Here is a 16890-nt window from a genome sequence, read left to right as displayed (position 1 = left end):
TTTAGTTAAAAGTATTAAAATGGATTAATCTAGTTTAAGAGAAACATTTAAGAAAAACTTTCGGTTCAAACTGCATTTTCCGATATGCGTTGGCTATTTGCAGATTAAAATGCCCCTCGAACCATTTACAGTTTCAGAAATTCGATGAAAGTGAGAGGATGAAATAAAAAAAAAAATAACTTTTCGTCTTACCGCCCCCTCCTATGGATCAAATTTTTGTGACGTCACCTTCAAAGCTCCTCCTACGCTGGTACTTAACTGTCCAATCGCGTTCCTTCGCAGTTCTAACAAGTGGTTCCAACTGCCAAATCACGTGACAAAAGAGAACCTATATATTCGGTTAAGGGTTTAGCGATCAACTCTTCTGCTTCATCTTAGAGCCTGCTTTCGAAAGTCCTCCTCCTCTTCAGTTTCACTCTGCAGCAAAGCACCTAGGTGCCACTTCTTCTGCCTCGTTTCGTCTTCTCTGAAAAAAGAAGGTAGGGACAACTAAACCCTTTTTCTGAACTGTATTCAATGAAAACTTTTAATGTGCGATTTTAGATATATTAAGTGAAAGTCATTTTTTTAAGATTTTTGTGAAAAAAGAATTTTTTTTTTATTCTTGAAAATTCGGAAAATATTACTTATTTATATATTACATCTTTTTCGGAATCGTTTGGTTAATAAAATTATTTCAAATGATGCTTTTACCAAGTAAATGAAATCTAATGTTTGACATGCCTTAACTACCGTAATGTCATGGATTTGAAGTCAATTCAATAAAAAAAAATCTAAAATAAGTTCTGTGATTTTAGATAAATTAAAATACAATTATTTTCACGATATTTTCTGAGTGATTATATTTTTTCTGTGAAAAAGAAATAAGAAAAATATTTTATGATACATGACACCTTTTTAAAATTTTTAAGGTAATAAAATAGCGGAATAATTTAATGCAGATATAGAACGTCGTGATTAAATAATACAGAATTTAGGTTTATAAAGTAATTATTTCAAAAATTAGATTTTCAAAGAAATTATGAATAAAACTACGTGAATTTAAAAATGTTATCTCAATAATATTTGAACAAGAACAAAGCATATATCTGATAGCAAAGTTACGAAATTTTCCTTTTATATGAAAATATAGTGAAATACTTTTAGAAACTTTTTATTGAATAAGATTCGTTGAATCAGTCTTTTTCAGAGATAGTGAAATCAGTACAGGGAAAGTACTGATGGAAAAAAAACTTTAATATAACACAATATATAGTTTTTATAGATACAATTTCCTATTGAAAAATTTGAAGAGTTAAAATATTATATTTTTATAAATAAGTATAATTAAAAGTTTAGAAATATTGTGAAATTGCTGAAACTCTTATGAAGACATAAACTGTTTCGCAAATTCATGTGATGTTAATTTAATAAGATAATAATTTTTTAGAATTCTTTGTCTAATGATATAAAATAAAAAATATGATAAGGAAATTTGATAAAAGATAAATATTAATATATTTTAAACCTCTGTAAAGTAATATAAATATTTTTATGAGTTGCTCTTTATCTGGAAGATTTTAAAGGTCACAATTCCATTAAAACTCTGAAAACTTTAGAAACGTAAAAAAAATACTTTAAAACTACCATAATCTTCCTTGCTATTTGATAAAAGCGGACAGAATATTTTTTTTATATATGCCAATACTTCTAGAAATACTAGAAACATAATAATTTTGAGTCATCATTTGAAGCATACTAACTTGTAGTTGCAAGTTGAATAGTCAAATATATATATATAAATATATATTACAATAAACTTCATTATTTTATTTAAACTACTTTGTGGTTTAATCTATTATTAACTAACGAAGTTACTTATACATTTACATCTTTACCGTATTTCTGAAAAATACGAACGATATCAACAAGTGTTTTACAATAATCTATGCTAATTTAACATTATACAGGATTTTCGTTTTAAAATACAGTATTTTTATAATAGTTTTATATTATTATTCATTTTACAATAATTTTTCAATTATATTATTTTCTCTTGATTATCATACTAAGAAGTACACCGAAATTAAGTTTTACCTCAAATTTAGTTTAACGGTACAATTTTTCTGTACATTTAACGCAGTTTTTCTTTTGTAAAAAAAGTGATCTCTAATTCCTCAATAACCATAATTTACTCTAAATAGTTAAGATTTAAATATCATTTTAGTTTCTTTTTCGCATTCAGTGAAGGATTGAATTTTATTTCCAGCATAGCAAACATTCATGCTTTGCTTTAGATTTTTCGAAATGTTTTCCACATCTTCAAATCTTAAAATCCGCTATTCATTTGAAATATATTATCTCTTGAATGTTAGTTCAAACCTTCAGGTATTATAACAACCGTTTTTGCCTTGAGTTTGTGGAATATTTTACGCTTTATAAATAAAACTTCAAGACTTTGATAAATTTTTTTCTAATAAAACCAACCAAGACACTGTTCTACGAAAAAGAAAAGAATGGTAAAAAATGGTATGTTTTATGTTCAACAGTTTTTTTATCAATAATTTAAAAGGAAGAAACGTTTTATATTACAAGAGATAGGAAAAATTTACTTTTAATAATAAATTCTTCTATTTTGCCTTAAAATTTGAACTGGGAAAAGCGTTGGTGTTGTAGGGAATGCTACTTTATATATCTTACTCTCCATTCTTTATTTTTAACTAAATAGTCCTTATTCTGAAAGTCAACCACCTTTTAATTGAGAAAAGCACTTGTATCCGTTTTACTTGAAGTTACTCGGCACTTCTTAATAATTTTCGCCTTCCTTTCTTAATATCTACGTATTCTTTAAATCTTACAATGTTCTAAACCTTTTCCCAGTGGGTAGTTCAGATGCCAAAACAAAGAATTTTCTTCCCTTGCTTGCGAGCATTTCAGATGTTAAAACCCTAAAACATTAGAATTACTTTCGTCTGTTGGGAAGAATTTAGGAGTAACTAAAAATATTGTAGGTAACTCCATTCTCTTTTTTCGTTGCGATGTTATAAGTTTTATGATTTATTCTTAACGAAATTCATCTTGCTTGCCGTTTAGCTTTTAAACGATGAAATAGTACATACGTTTTATGGAGATTTATTTTACATTTCTTAACAATTTTCGTGTTCTTTTCTAAATAATCCGTGTTAAATATGATTTGCCCAATGGATAGTTTCAGACATTATAATGAAAGATTCTCTTACTTCTTACGTGATTCTAAGATGTCGAATCTTCGAAACCTTTAGAATTAATTTAATCGTTACAAAGAATCTGTGAGTAAATTAAATAGTTCTATATTTGCTTTCTTTCTTTTTTCCTTTTGAATCCTAATCAATGTGATTTCCCATTCTTAATTTAATTCTCTTAAGAAAGTCAGTCAACTTCATTCTTGAGAAAAGCGCATATATTTGTTTTTTGAAGACTTAACTTGAATTTATTAATACATTTGGTTTTCTTCTCTTAATAATGTATATTAAATCTACCAATGCCATTAATTTTTATTCCAAACGGCTACTTTTTAATTTTCTTCCCAATTGATTACGATATCTTCAGAATTTACTCCTTGAAGATATTAGAGTCTCATTACTTGATTGCAAAGAATCCATGAGAATTTTAATGGCTTTCTAGCTTTCTTCATTATTTTTTACTGTTTTATTCTCTCAAGTTTGATGATTTATTCTGATTTTAATTCTTCTACAAGAATGTTTTTTTTTTAACTGACAAAATCTTATGCACACAATTTATGGAGATTCATTTACACTTTCTATATCATTCTCGTGTTCCTTTCTTAGAGAATCACATTATGTATGGCATTATCATTAATATTTTCCTAATAGTCGTTTCAGACTCTATAATAGAAGATATTCTCTTTATTAAATTCTTCTCTAATCTTATACTATCAAACTTATACTATTTCATTCATCTACGCAAAGAATCTATGAGTGATTTAATAACTCTTTAAATGACATCATCTTTTTTTTCTAATTGTATCATCATATATGTGTTATCCTATTCTTTATTGAATTTTTTAAAAAGTGATTCCACCTTTTAATTGAGAAAAGCCTAAACATTCATTCTGTATTGTATTCAGAGTTGTATTTATTAATATTCTCGTCATTCTTCCTTTATTAATCTACATTAAATCTGACAATGTAATTAATCTTTTACCATTAAGCGATTTCAGATACTGTGATGGAGGATATTTCCCTTTAGTAAGCAAGTAATCTATGGATTTGTAGATGGCTTCATTCTCTTTTCTTTTTGTAATGTTATATGATTATTCATTTGTAAATTAATTATTTTAGTCTACCTATTACTTGGAAAAAGTTTACTTATCCGCGTTACGCAGTTATTATGTACGTATTAGTAATTTTCAAGTCGTTTTCTCAATAATAACGTTAAATAATAGTATTGAAATTGATAATTTTAGTGAATGGTTTAATTCCGAAGTTCTAACAGAGGATTCTATTTCTATTTTTTGTAGATTTATTAATATAAAAAATTAAATTTCCTTTTCCTGTAATGAAAGGTATAAAAGAACAGATAATCAATACTCTGTAGACCAATAATTCCAATATGTGACATTTCCAGTAGATTGGAATGATAATCCAAAATAGTATATAATCCATTTCATTAAGTCCTCAATTTAACTTTGACATTATTCAGTGACTTATAGTTGGAATGCACAGCCATATGTTTGCCGTTGAAATAACTTTTGAAGAAATTTTTACAGAGCTATTATTATTTTTAATGTTATGATGATTTTATTTTGGTTAAAATATCTGTTGCTTTTCGAAAATGAAAACTGTGGTGGTTTACAAACATTTATATATTTTATTTAGTATTCTTAGTCACTTATATATTTTATGTAGTATTATGTTAGATGAACAACGAAAATTTTAACTGTGAAGAATTACAAAAATTTTGCAAACACTATTCTAAAATTTTTTTATTAAATCCTTTTATTTTAATGAATTCAATTGTAAGCATTTGGAATAATCTATCTATCTATATACATATGTAAATTTTTTTCTACAATAATTTAAAATAAATATTTTGAATGATATAAATAGTTTCTGTTACAGTTGTTGTTTTATATAGTATTGAAATTATTACAACTGTAATTTTGTTTTCCATATTTTATGAATAATCCATAAAAATAATGTGTTGCATTCCGAATCTAATATATAAACTTTCTACATGATTAAAACCAGGCCTTAATTTCTCATTTTAGTAACCCGAACTCATTGCATAACAGCATTCGTACTTAGTTCTATACTTTATCTCAAAATAAATTTTGTAATGAAAATAAATAAGATTGCAAGCATTTAAGTTTAATTAAATTTCACCAACAGCATCTTTTCCGCTACTGTTTTTATACGATGATGTAGAAGGCTATCGATGTTCGTTACATCATGCGCCAGTACACAACCAGATACAAAACATTATATCATGGACGCATCTGTTTCCGTTTCGAATTTTATGAGAATTTTAGTTCTAAAACTCACATTTCCTGCAGAAAAGTAGTTCAGAGAAAAGACCATATGGCATGTTTGAATCGGTGATAACGTTTTCCCATCTAAATGGCAAAGTTATCTGACGATAATATACTGACCAAGAAAATACCACTGCTTAGTTCTTTAAAGTACATTTCTGAACGTATTCTTGGGCTATATTAGGGCAAGTATAGTAATAGAAAATCAGACGAGGAACTTCATAGATTTATCCTCATTTAAAACTTTTAAGAGACATTGAGAAATTATTCTATCTACGAATACAGAAAATAGTAGCCTATTATTTCTGTGTGCATAAATTAAAATTCTAAGAATTATTAATTAATAACCTGTATCTTGGTAAATTTCACATCCTGTTTGCAGAAATATATTGAATATTTAAACTAACATATTAAGGTACGAAATCTTGCATTTGATGCGAGAAGTTAAAATCATAAATATTTAATTTATTTTAAAATCTCCTGCGATTCGCGGTATTAATATGTTAACTCATTTACACAAAGTAAGTGAATCTGTGATACTTTGCAAATAAACATTTTGTTTAAAAATAACTTCAGAACTTGTGGCTTAAATAGTTTGGTATAAAGTCTTAGTACAAATTGAAATAAATAAATTAAACATATATAACTTAAACGATCTTAGATTCGCATATATATATCTTAATACAGAATTTTATTTGATTATAAAGTTTAACACACTCACACACTCACACGCACACGCACACATACGCGCACAGACATACGCAGACACACACAGATATATGTTAAGGTAATTTTTCCATACAAGCAGCGATAATATATTTAATATTTGATTTTTTCTAATAGTTTTTTTAAAAATAAATTTTAGAATATAATGTCTTGAAATAAAAATTTTATATTTCTTAAATGGAATGATATTCTTGAAATTATTTTTGCTACTAATTATAACTTTCTATTTAATCATTATTAATTTGATAAAAGACTTTCTAATTTTTTTCAATGTGCATAATTATTTTAAAATAGATTTATAGTTTGATATGTAACATAAAAAGTGTTATAAATTCAAAATAAAGTCTAATATCGAAAGTAGTAATCAATAAACATTTTAAAATTTTAAAAAGCAGAAATAAATGAATTTTAAACAGATTGATTTCGAAAAACACTTATTTACTCTATGCCAGAAAATGTATGAAGTTCATTAGTGTTAGTAGAAGAACTATAATTTATTCACGATGCTGTAATGCAATATGTATTAACACTATATAGAGAAGAAACTTTTTGTATCATAATAGACTGAGCTCGAGATGAACCAATGGGAGTGGTCTCTTCGTAGCTTTATCGCATACTTCCCAATAAATGTTTTATACCTCTTCCTCCGTATATAGCGGAGACTTTGGGTAGAACTAGAGTACCGTATATGGCATTGGCGAACAACTGCTGCGAAATATAGATGTTTGGCGTGAATCTAGTATTTCTATTGCAACTATTGCCAGAATATGTATTTGGGCACTTTTTGCTGGCCAGCTGACACTAAAATTTTATACGATGTTACATTGTAATCTCAAGATAACATACCACATTTTATTGATTTGAATCATTGCCTTTTGATGCAAGTGAAAGAACAGAGTTATAGACGGTCAATTGTTTGACGGATTCGGTTTAAATTTAAGTATCAATATTTTTGCTCTAGAAATTCTTTCTACCAAGCATTTTGGGTTTTTTTCTTATCGAGTTTACCAGACAGGTAGATTTCCTAAGATCAGGATTTATTTAAAATTTGATAAAAATGTAAAAATTTGGTTGCAATTCCATACACAAATTTTAGCCTTCTAACTCAAAGCGTTTTTGAGCTGTCTCCCACTGACAGACAGATATAATGATATTCAGATTCAGGAAGACTGGAATATGGAGATTTACCTTAGTCTCTAGTTCGAATTTTTTGCAGTACGATATTTCCTCTATATTTCGTATATGGGAAAGTAGAAATAAATGTAAGATTAAACTATACATTCATTCATTATATTTTTGAAATATCAAAGGAATTTGAGATTATTGGATGCTCCATGCATAAATCATTTTAGGTTAACAAAAGATATATTTTATAGAAAAAGATTGCATATGAAATTACATTTGTAAAATATAATTTAGATTTAAAAAAGTAAATAAACTAATGAAAATCACAAAAACGTGTAGCAGATGATTTTCTGAAATAATGTGAGATATTTCTAACTTCGGAATTGTAATTATTTTCTGGAAAAAAATTGATTAATCATTTATTTTTAAATTTTTCAGAATTATACAATTTTAACATTTAGTGATGTTTGAATATCATTTAAATCATGAAAATCCGTCAATTGTGTCAAAAAATAAATGGCTAAACTTATTCAAATACTATACATTATTAAACTATTAAAAGTACGATACAAAATGATGCATTATTATCCTGTTAAAAATATAGAATAAATTTCTCAACAAAAATTTATAAAATAATATATATTATTGCCCGACATAACACAAACATTAATGCAATAGAACATATTTTTGAAAACAGTCGAAAATGGATCGGGATTTGAAATATTTACGAACTGTTTATCTTTTAAAATCGAGTTTATCGATACAACAAATCTTTCTTTGTATTCATTTGAAATGCTTTCCAAAGTAATTCCTAAAATATTTTAAAAGATTTGATCGTGAATGCAGATTTTGTGAATGAATCTATCTCGAAAAATAGATGAAGCAGCAGACAATGGAACCTAAGCCTAAACTTGTGAAAGCTTATAACTCGTAAATTGTCCGCTCAGAACCTTTTGTGAAGGAACGAACCTTGATATTTGACACTCAGTTCTAGTTTGAAAATCAATGCAATCAGAATTGTAGCTTTATAAATGTTCATTCAACTGAAGTTGCTTACTAGTCCTTAAAAAAGGAATAATGAGAGCAATCCAAGAGAATTTTACCAATTATGAAGCAATCTTGTTTGGATTCTATTGTATTATTGTACGGATTGCAATAATGGTATTGTCATATGATGCATTAGTTGTTAACAAAGGGGGTTATTTTTGTTTGTTTGTTTTAATAATCAATGCTATTTTGTCAAAAAATAAAGCGAATGCCATATTTTAGAGTTCAATCAACTTTCCTACAATATAGCATTCAACATTATTTCCGTAATTTGACAACACGGTTTGCAAATAGCTCTTAAAGATAAATAATTTCTATAATGAATGATTTCTTAAGGAATTTTGCCTATCATGGAGCAATTCTATATGCTTTTTATAGTATCATTAAAATGATAATACATTAAACGAAGTATGATTAAAAGAAGCTATATTTGTTCTTATAACGAGTGCAGTTTTATTAAAGAATAAAAGTGTTAAATTTCTTAGTTATAGCATTCCCATAAAGCATTATTTTTATAATAAAATTTCAGCACAATAGTATTTTTTTCAAATTATGACTGTACAAAATTTCTGCATTACATTGAGAATCTTACACTAGTTTCGCTTATCAAGATAATATTGGTTGCAGCACAAATTAATATAGATTTATAACATACTTAAACGTTTCATAGCAAATCAGCGATATCACTTACAAAAGTGTGGAACGCAAGAAAATGATAAATAAAATACTAAAATGCTCCTTAATTGATGCATTTACTTCCTAATTTATTATTGTAAATCTGATTATTTTATTTCAATCATAGAAGTTTGTATTTTGAATATTAGACTTTGAAGCCAAAGTAGTAACTGGGCCAAAATGACGAACATCGGTAGGAACTGGTGTTAATCACTTTAACTATTTGTAACTGTCATATGACTACTATTTGTCTTTTGGTACATGAAAATCTTTTAATATATCTTTGAAATGCAGGGGAATTATGATATCAACTTGGTACAAGCCAAGCCGAAATGCAACAGTGATGTTTATTCTAATGCTCGTTATTGAAGTACAATTTTTTTTTCTTTAATCATATCAGAAATTATTTTCATTTTAATGATTTTTCGATTTAAATTTGAAAAATATGTTATGAAGTATTGGAGAAAAGTTAGGATTGAGTCTAATTGTAATTCCGTAATAGTATTAGAATTTATGGTAAAATGAAAAATTAGCTTACATTTTTATAAAATGAAAGTTTTATGAAATAAGTTTTTATAAAATGAATGCAGAAAAAAAATTAAGTTAATGAATCTTACTTTATTTATAAATAAACAATATTAATGTTATAATGATAAAAATAATAATGCATTCACGACAGGAAATATATTTTTTATGAGTCTTTTGATCTTAAAATCCCAGTAAAACTTTTTAATGACTTTCATCAAAGGCTTTCTTTTTGGAAAGGCGGTTATAATGTTAGGAGTAAATTATTTTATTGCTTATCCTTTTATTTTCCTCAAAAATATAATTTATCATTAGGAAATTTAATAATTCGCAATTTTTCTGTTTGCCTTATAATCGGAATCAATCTTTATCTTAACTTGTTTTCACATTTCAAGATTGGAAGGAAATGGTTTATTTCTTGTAAATTTAGATTCTAAACTTTTTAATTGCAACAATGCTAAGCACATTTTTCATTTATTTCCTGATATTAATTTTTTTCTAAGAAATAGACTATATCGATTGCCTTCTTATCAGCTGATATTAAACTGTTAAAGTCTATAATCTTTGCGAAAGTTAGTTTCATTACCAACAATGAGTTCCATATTTTACATCACTAGATAATGACGCCTTTATTTGTTTCAATGCTATATAATCTCAGATAGATATGATTGTGGTTCATACTATGAAGTTTTGGCAATTAATATATTTATGACTATTACAAATTATTTGTATGATAATACTCTTATAAAGAACCAGCGAAGTTATAAAACTCGTCATCAATTAGATGACTAATTTACTGTAATTAAATAAAAAAAAACTCACAGTAAAGATTCAAATACATCTTGAATTGCTGATTCACATAAGATTCAATGATTAAATTAAAACATTGAAATTTTTAAACCTTATTGACTGCATAATTTGCTATTGATACTTGGATTAATTTATTGGTGGAATATTGTAACATCGGAAATATTTAAATTACAACAAAAATAAAATGCATATTTATATCTTAATGCGCGAACAATATTTTAAATATTTAATTTTCATTAGCATGATATTGTTCTAAATTCCTATAGCTTTTGTTTTAGAATTCAACGAATGAAAGTAATCATTGTAATCATCTGTCTAGGAAACAAAATTATTGCTTTAAAGATTCAAGTGATTTGCAACAAATTATTCTAATTTAATGGCAATCGAATTCTAAAAGCTTCAAGAAACCTGAAAGTTTCAGATTCCTTACAAACCAATTATTTCAGCTAATAAAGCATTCATTCCAGTGAATTTGAACAATTATGGAGCGTAACAAATTTATTCTCCAATCTTATTTTAATACATTACCAAATACTTACTTATGTGAAGATTAAAATTTTATTTATTTTTATTGTAGTAGGTTTATTAGTATGTGTTTTAAATTATTGTTTTTTTCCGGTTGAAATACAATTTTTCTTTAAACACAATTACTAATTAATGTAGTCTTTATTTTAAAGCTTTTTTTATCACAAAAGTGGACAAAGAGATTTATTTCGTTTAAGCGACATCCGGCTTCAATGTCTAGAAATAATACGTAACTAATGTGTAGGAACTAATGTAATGGCAATGTATTTCTTTACTAATCAGAATCAAATTTCTTAAGTTGGATTAGTTTATTTTTGCTATAATAATACATTATATTTTGCAAAGTAATTTTTTGAAAGTGGAAATGTATTCTTTATATTTGATTGGGGTTAATGTTTTATAATTAATTCTTAATTATTTTATATGTCTCTAATTTAGTTTAGAATCTAGAATTTATATTATTCCTTTATAAGATTTAGAAAATAAATTTGATAAGATAGTTTGATTCTTTATTCGTAAAATTCTCTGAAATTCTTAAATAATTTTTATTGTATTTTCATGAAAGTGAAATGCAGTATTCCTTACATTAATAATGATATATTAAAAATTAGATTTGTACTATATAATTGTGAATAGTTTTTTTTATTTTATATCAAATTTGTTAATATATCTGTTGAATTTCAGCATAAAGCTAAGATTTTTAATTAAGTTTAAATCTTTTACTAAATCCTTTTAATCCTTAAATGTAAACTTTTATGAAACTTTTAAAATAATAAAAATTATATCTGTTTTTGACGTCAATATGATTATGATTTGAAAATTTACTGTACAGAATTTAATATATACAATTTTATTACTTTTTTGAAGTGTAAAAGTATTAATGCATGAATTATTATATAATAAATAGCTATAAATAAAAGCTGTATATTATTTTTTGCTATTTTATGCTTCTGTATGACTTCAGACCGCAACAATCCTTTTATTAACATTTTTCTTCTTCTTTGTAATTTTGCTGGAATTTAAACTTTGTTACATTTTTTTAACAAAATATTACGAAATAATAATTTTGTAAATTCAAAAAAATGTATTTTGTCCTCAAAAATTCAAATTTTGAATTAAAGTAGTATAAAATTTTTTATAATTTCTAATATATTTTATTCCAAAATTTCGAGCTTTTTTTACATAGTTTTGGTAAAAAGAAAACTAGTAAAGTAGAAATAATTTTTTTTCTCAAACAAATATTTTTTTTTCTAGTTTCAATACTTTTAAAAACTTATGTTTATTTTTAGAAACAGACTTTTGTTTAAATTTCGTAATGATTACAACCGATATCATAACAAGAATCTACTAGAGGTTTCATTACTAGAATTATTTATTGTTCAAAAAATAAAGTTAAATCTCATTTTTTTTCCTTTCTTGGATCTTAAGATGGAAATTTTGTATTCAAATAAAAATAAATATTCTTAAAATAAAACGTTAAATCTTTTGCCTTAAAAATATATTAATGCGAAATATGTACTAACAGTAAATTATTTAACCACAGTCTGCAAAGATTTGGTATCGATTTCTATCAAAGTTTGGAAAAATTCGTTTACCTAAAATATATTTACACTGGAATTATATTCGGATCAATTATTATATTCTACAAGAACCACATAATTCATTGCTGTGACAATTTTACCAAATCCAGTAATTTTTTTTATTGTTTTATCGAAGATTTATTAAAAATACAAAAATACAATTATATATAAATGCCAAAATTTTAAATGAAAAAAAAAATTGAATTTCGTCAAAAGAAAATTAATTATTTTAATACTTATTCTCTAAAAATGTATAAAATTATAAACTTGCATAAACGAAAATGAATTGTTCAGGTACAAGATTTATTCTCTTAGTACAGTTTTATGTGATGCATGATTCCTTTTTCTGTCTGATGCAAAACATTTTCATTAGTCAAAATTCTAAAAATATTTACTTAACAATAATATTTGCTTAATTGAGAAATATATATTCGTTTCAATGTAAACTTTTCTCATATACTTGCTTCAATATTGATGAGAAAATAGTCATGTTCCTTTTCCCGTTGGGTATTTCAAATATTTATTTTCGAGTTGAATTCAAGAGATTCTTTAATTTGCGTTGAAATGTCGAGAGATTTCCAAACTTATTTCAATAAGCAATATCAAAATAGAATTTATAACGCTGTTCTGAAAAATCTCTGTTATTTGTCATGAGTATTTTATATTAAACTAAAAGGTTGCATAAACTGAAATTTTATTATAAAAAATATACTATATGTTTATTTTAATTTATAAAAAATGTTTAAAAATTCATCTTAGATTGATCAAAAAGTTGATTTTAAAATGTAGAATGAAATAGAAAAATAAATAAATAGAAGAGGGATTTGGAAGTTTACATTGCTGAGTGAATTAAAATGAATTGTTAAAAAGATCATTGTTAATTCCAAGATATTAATTTATTATATTAATTAAATGTTAATTCATTAATTAACTTTTAAAGATAAAAACTATTGTTATTAGTGAGTTCATCGTAGAGTTAATATAAACATAAATGTATTAATTTAGAAATATTTTTCAAAATTTAAAGAAAATAAATAGTTACAAAAATTAATAGGAAAAATCAAACATTCAAAAATTTAAGACCAAGACCATGAAAGCATTTTAAGAAACATATCGGAAAATGTATTGCCAGCTATATAGAATAAGTAGATGAAATTAATAAAAAATCTTAATTATTAATTCCATTCTTTCTTTTCAATTTTTAATAAAAAGTAACATATGTCTTCATTAATATGGATTTCTAAAAACAAAAACTACAAAAATTTTAATTAAAAATAAATTTAATTTAATTTTTATTTTTTAAACAATATTCTTATACTACTAATTGATGATCTAAATTTTGATTTTATTTGATATCTTTCATTGATTTAAATTTTAATAAACATTACGGATGGCTTTGAATGTAGGTTTAAAATTTTAATTTTTGCTTTCTTGTGGGTAATCACAAAAATTGCTTTTCTTACATTTTATTGAAAATGAAAATTAATTAAAAGATGATACAGATTAATTTAGGTTCAGATCTAGATTATAAAAATGAATTAAATTAAAAATGAAGCCCAGATTTATCTTTTTTATTTTCACATGAAAAATCTTTAAAATTGGAAAGAGATTATCAACTTTATTTAACATCTTGTGTTACCCAAATTAACAAAATGATAAGAAATTGTGGATCATAAAAATTAATAAATGAATAAAAATTTTATGAAAATTGGCCAACACATCATCATTAAATTTCTAAGTGCTTTAGACGTACACAAAAAATATACACACCAACAAAATGTCCAATTAATAAATTAGGTGCAGCATGAAGAAATCTTGGATAACGAACCAGATTACACTTTTGTTCAAATTGTCTGACAGAAATGAATAAATATATAGAATTTGAAAAAGAAAACTGAATATTAATCAGTAGCTTTCACAGAAATTTTCAGCAAATAGAAATCTAATGAACTACATGTAATGGTTCAAAATAAATCTGAAATCAATGCAAGCTCACAGGACAAGAGTTAGGGGCAAATTTCTATGAAATGCAATGATCGATATTAAGTTTTCTTGGATTCGTTAATCTCAAAACTCAATGAAACAATGTTGCCCATATTTTCTAAAGCAACAAGAATACCAACCTGTATCTTTGTTTGCCTGCTTTTACATTATTCATTTATTCATACAAATAATTTTCAACGATACTTGAGAAATTCAGTAAACTGTTTCCAGCACTGCAAAAAAAAGCGTAATCTACGTGTAAATTAAATTCAACTTACCGAATATAAGATGGTAAAGATAATTAGAAAAATTTAAATTACTTTTCCAATTACTGAAAATTTAGAAAACTGTAAATCATTGAAACAAATAATTTTCGTATTAATAAGAAAAGTGGAATTATTATAAGATAGTATTATATCACTTAATTTTAAAATATAAAAATGATGAAAAAACATGTAACTTCTTAGAATTATAGTTAAAAACTGATTAAATTAATAAATTAAACTATTTCCATCAAAACAAAATATTAGAATTAATCTACGGATAGGTAATTTAACAACCCGAGTTTCATCAGTGTATTTCTTTTAAACTGATGTCATGAAAAACATATTTAATTTCTATATTTTAAATTACTATTTCTTGTTAAAAAAGTAAGTTACAAATATAAGTTTTGTATTCGATTAATCTCAAAAAATTTATGTAAACGACAAATATCTAAATTTCGATATACGTTTCTTTGTGAATCAAAGAAATAAATGATGGAAACAGGTGAAACGAAGAATATTTAGATATTTCCCAAAAGATTATGATACGACTAAAATAAATAATTCACTCTTTCGTCATGTTTTGCAATTCTATATTTCTGAGAAATTGAAAATTTCCCATTTGTTTTTTAAGTATACATTTGAAACATTCACTTCCAATCTGATTAAATCTGTATAAAACTGCTTTTTTTGCAATTTCCATCACTTTTTCATTCATCGACATATAAAAGAAACTTCTTTGATAAAAGCATTTCTAAAAAGGCTTTGTCGAAGAAATGATTTAAAAAAATGAAAATTTAATCCAATTGAAAACAATTTCTAAAATACATTTCTTAAAGAGGTATCTGTTTTCATTGATTTACAAAAACTGCCGCTAAAATTAGATTTCATGTTATTATATTCATTTATTTCATGTTATTATATTTTTAAAAGGATAAGAAAATTTCAGGCATTTTTCTTTTTGTTTTGAAAATATTATTTTAAGAAATTCGACTTAAAAATTATTAATTTTGCAATGGTTCTGCCATTATGTAAAAGTATAATATTTCAGGTCTTTTATTAATTAACCAATAATTTATTTGAATGCAATTGTATATGTTAAAAATATTACAATTCGATGCATGAAATGACGAACTCGTTATTTTCCTAAAATTACAGAATATCGATTTGCTTCTAATTTTTAAAATATTATATTGTTCATATATTTATCGTAAATTGATAGAGACAATTATTTCTTTTGCGAAGAGAAAAAAATTTAAAAAAAACTCGCTGTTTCTTAAAAAAAAATTGTAAATTCACAAAAAAAGTTCACACACGAAACCTTAATGCAAAATTTATTAGAGGTGCTTATTGAAATTTAAAGATATAATATTCTATTGTACCAGATTTCGAAGCATGAATTAAAACTACTCTTATTTAAATTAAAGCTTATGGATTTTTTTTATTGGATATTGGATTGATTTCATTTAATTATTAGAAAAATGACTATTTTAAAGGATTTTGAAGCCTATTGGGTAGACCTCGTAATCTTTAAATAATTTTTATAACTATAATATTAAATAATAAATATAATTCGACTGCCCTGCTGCAAACTTTCATACCATAAAATGTAGAAAAATCTCGATCCATCGCAGATTTAAGGAACATTAGACTTGCATACGTGATGTTTTGCAACAAAGCTATAAGAAAATAATTTTAAAATTATTTTCTGATTTATCTTTTTATAAAATTAATATACCTCGTTTGCTGCTTAATAGATATTATATTTTAATTAATTTTGTAAGTGATTGTGGGTTCTATAGCTTTGCAGAAATTTACTTTTCATATCTTTTAAAAAGAAACACAAACTTTAAATTTGTATTGTTTCAATGAGCATCGTCAGTATTATTTGAGTAAAACAATGTCCTTCGGATTCAATTCTCCAAAAGTAATGTAGGAGAAAAAAATTATTGAAATTTTGTTATGAATCAATCTTTTCATGTTTTCTTTACAAAGAAGGGAGTGATTGGTAACAATGAAAACAGAAACGATTCGAAACAACTTCTGCATTAACGAGTAAAGTAACACCGTTCTGCTGAAATTAATATCCGTTTATTAATCATGTTTAATGAGAATCGGAAAA

General features: G+C 25.0%; 1 protein-coding gene across 1 annotated transcript in view; it reads left to right on the top strand.

Annotated features, from left to right (window-relative positions):
• The first annotated feature begins 379 nt into the window (after positions 1-379).
• LOC129969359 (prohormone-1-like) overlaps positions 380-16890 on the top strand; it is a 103162-nt gene continuing 86651 nt past the window's right edge. Inside the window, exon 1 of the mRNA XM_056083901.1 lies at positions 380-479. The gene's annotated coding sequence lies outside the window, so the exon portion shown is untranslated. The remainder of the gene's footprint in view (positions 480-16890) is intronic.

Source organism: Argiope bruennichi, chromosome 5, assembly GCF_947563725.1.
Source record: "Argiope bruennichi chromosome 5, qqArgBrue1.1, whole genome shotgun sequence".
In the NCBI taxonomy this organism is placed as follows: Eukaryota; Metazoa; Arthropoda; class Arachnida; order Araneae; family Araneidae; genus Argiope; species Argiope bruennichi.
Note: the sequence above shows the minus strand (reverse complement) of the source record. Positions and strands in the feature narration are given on the sequence as shown.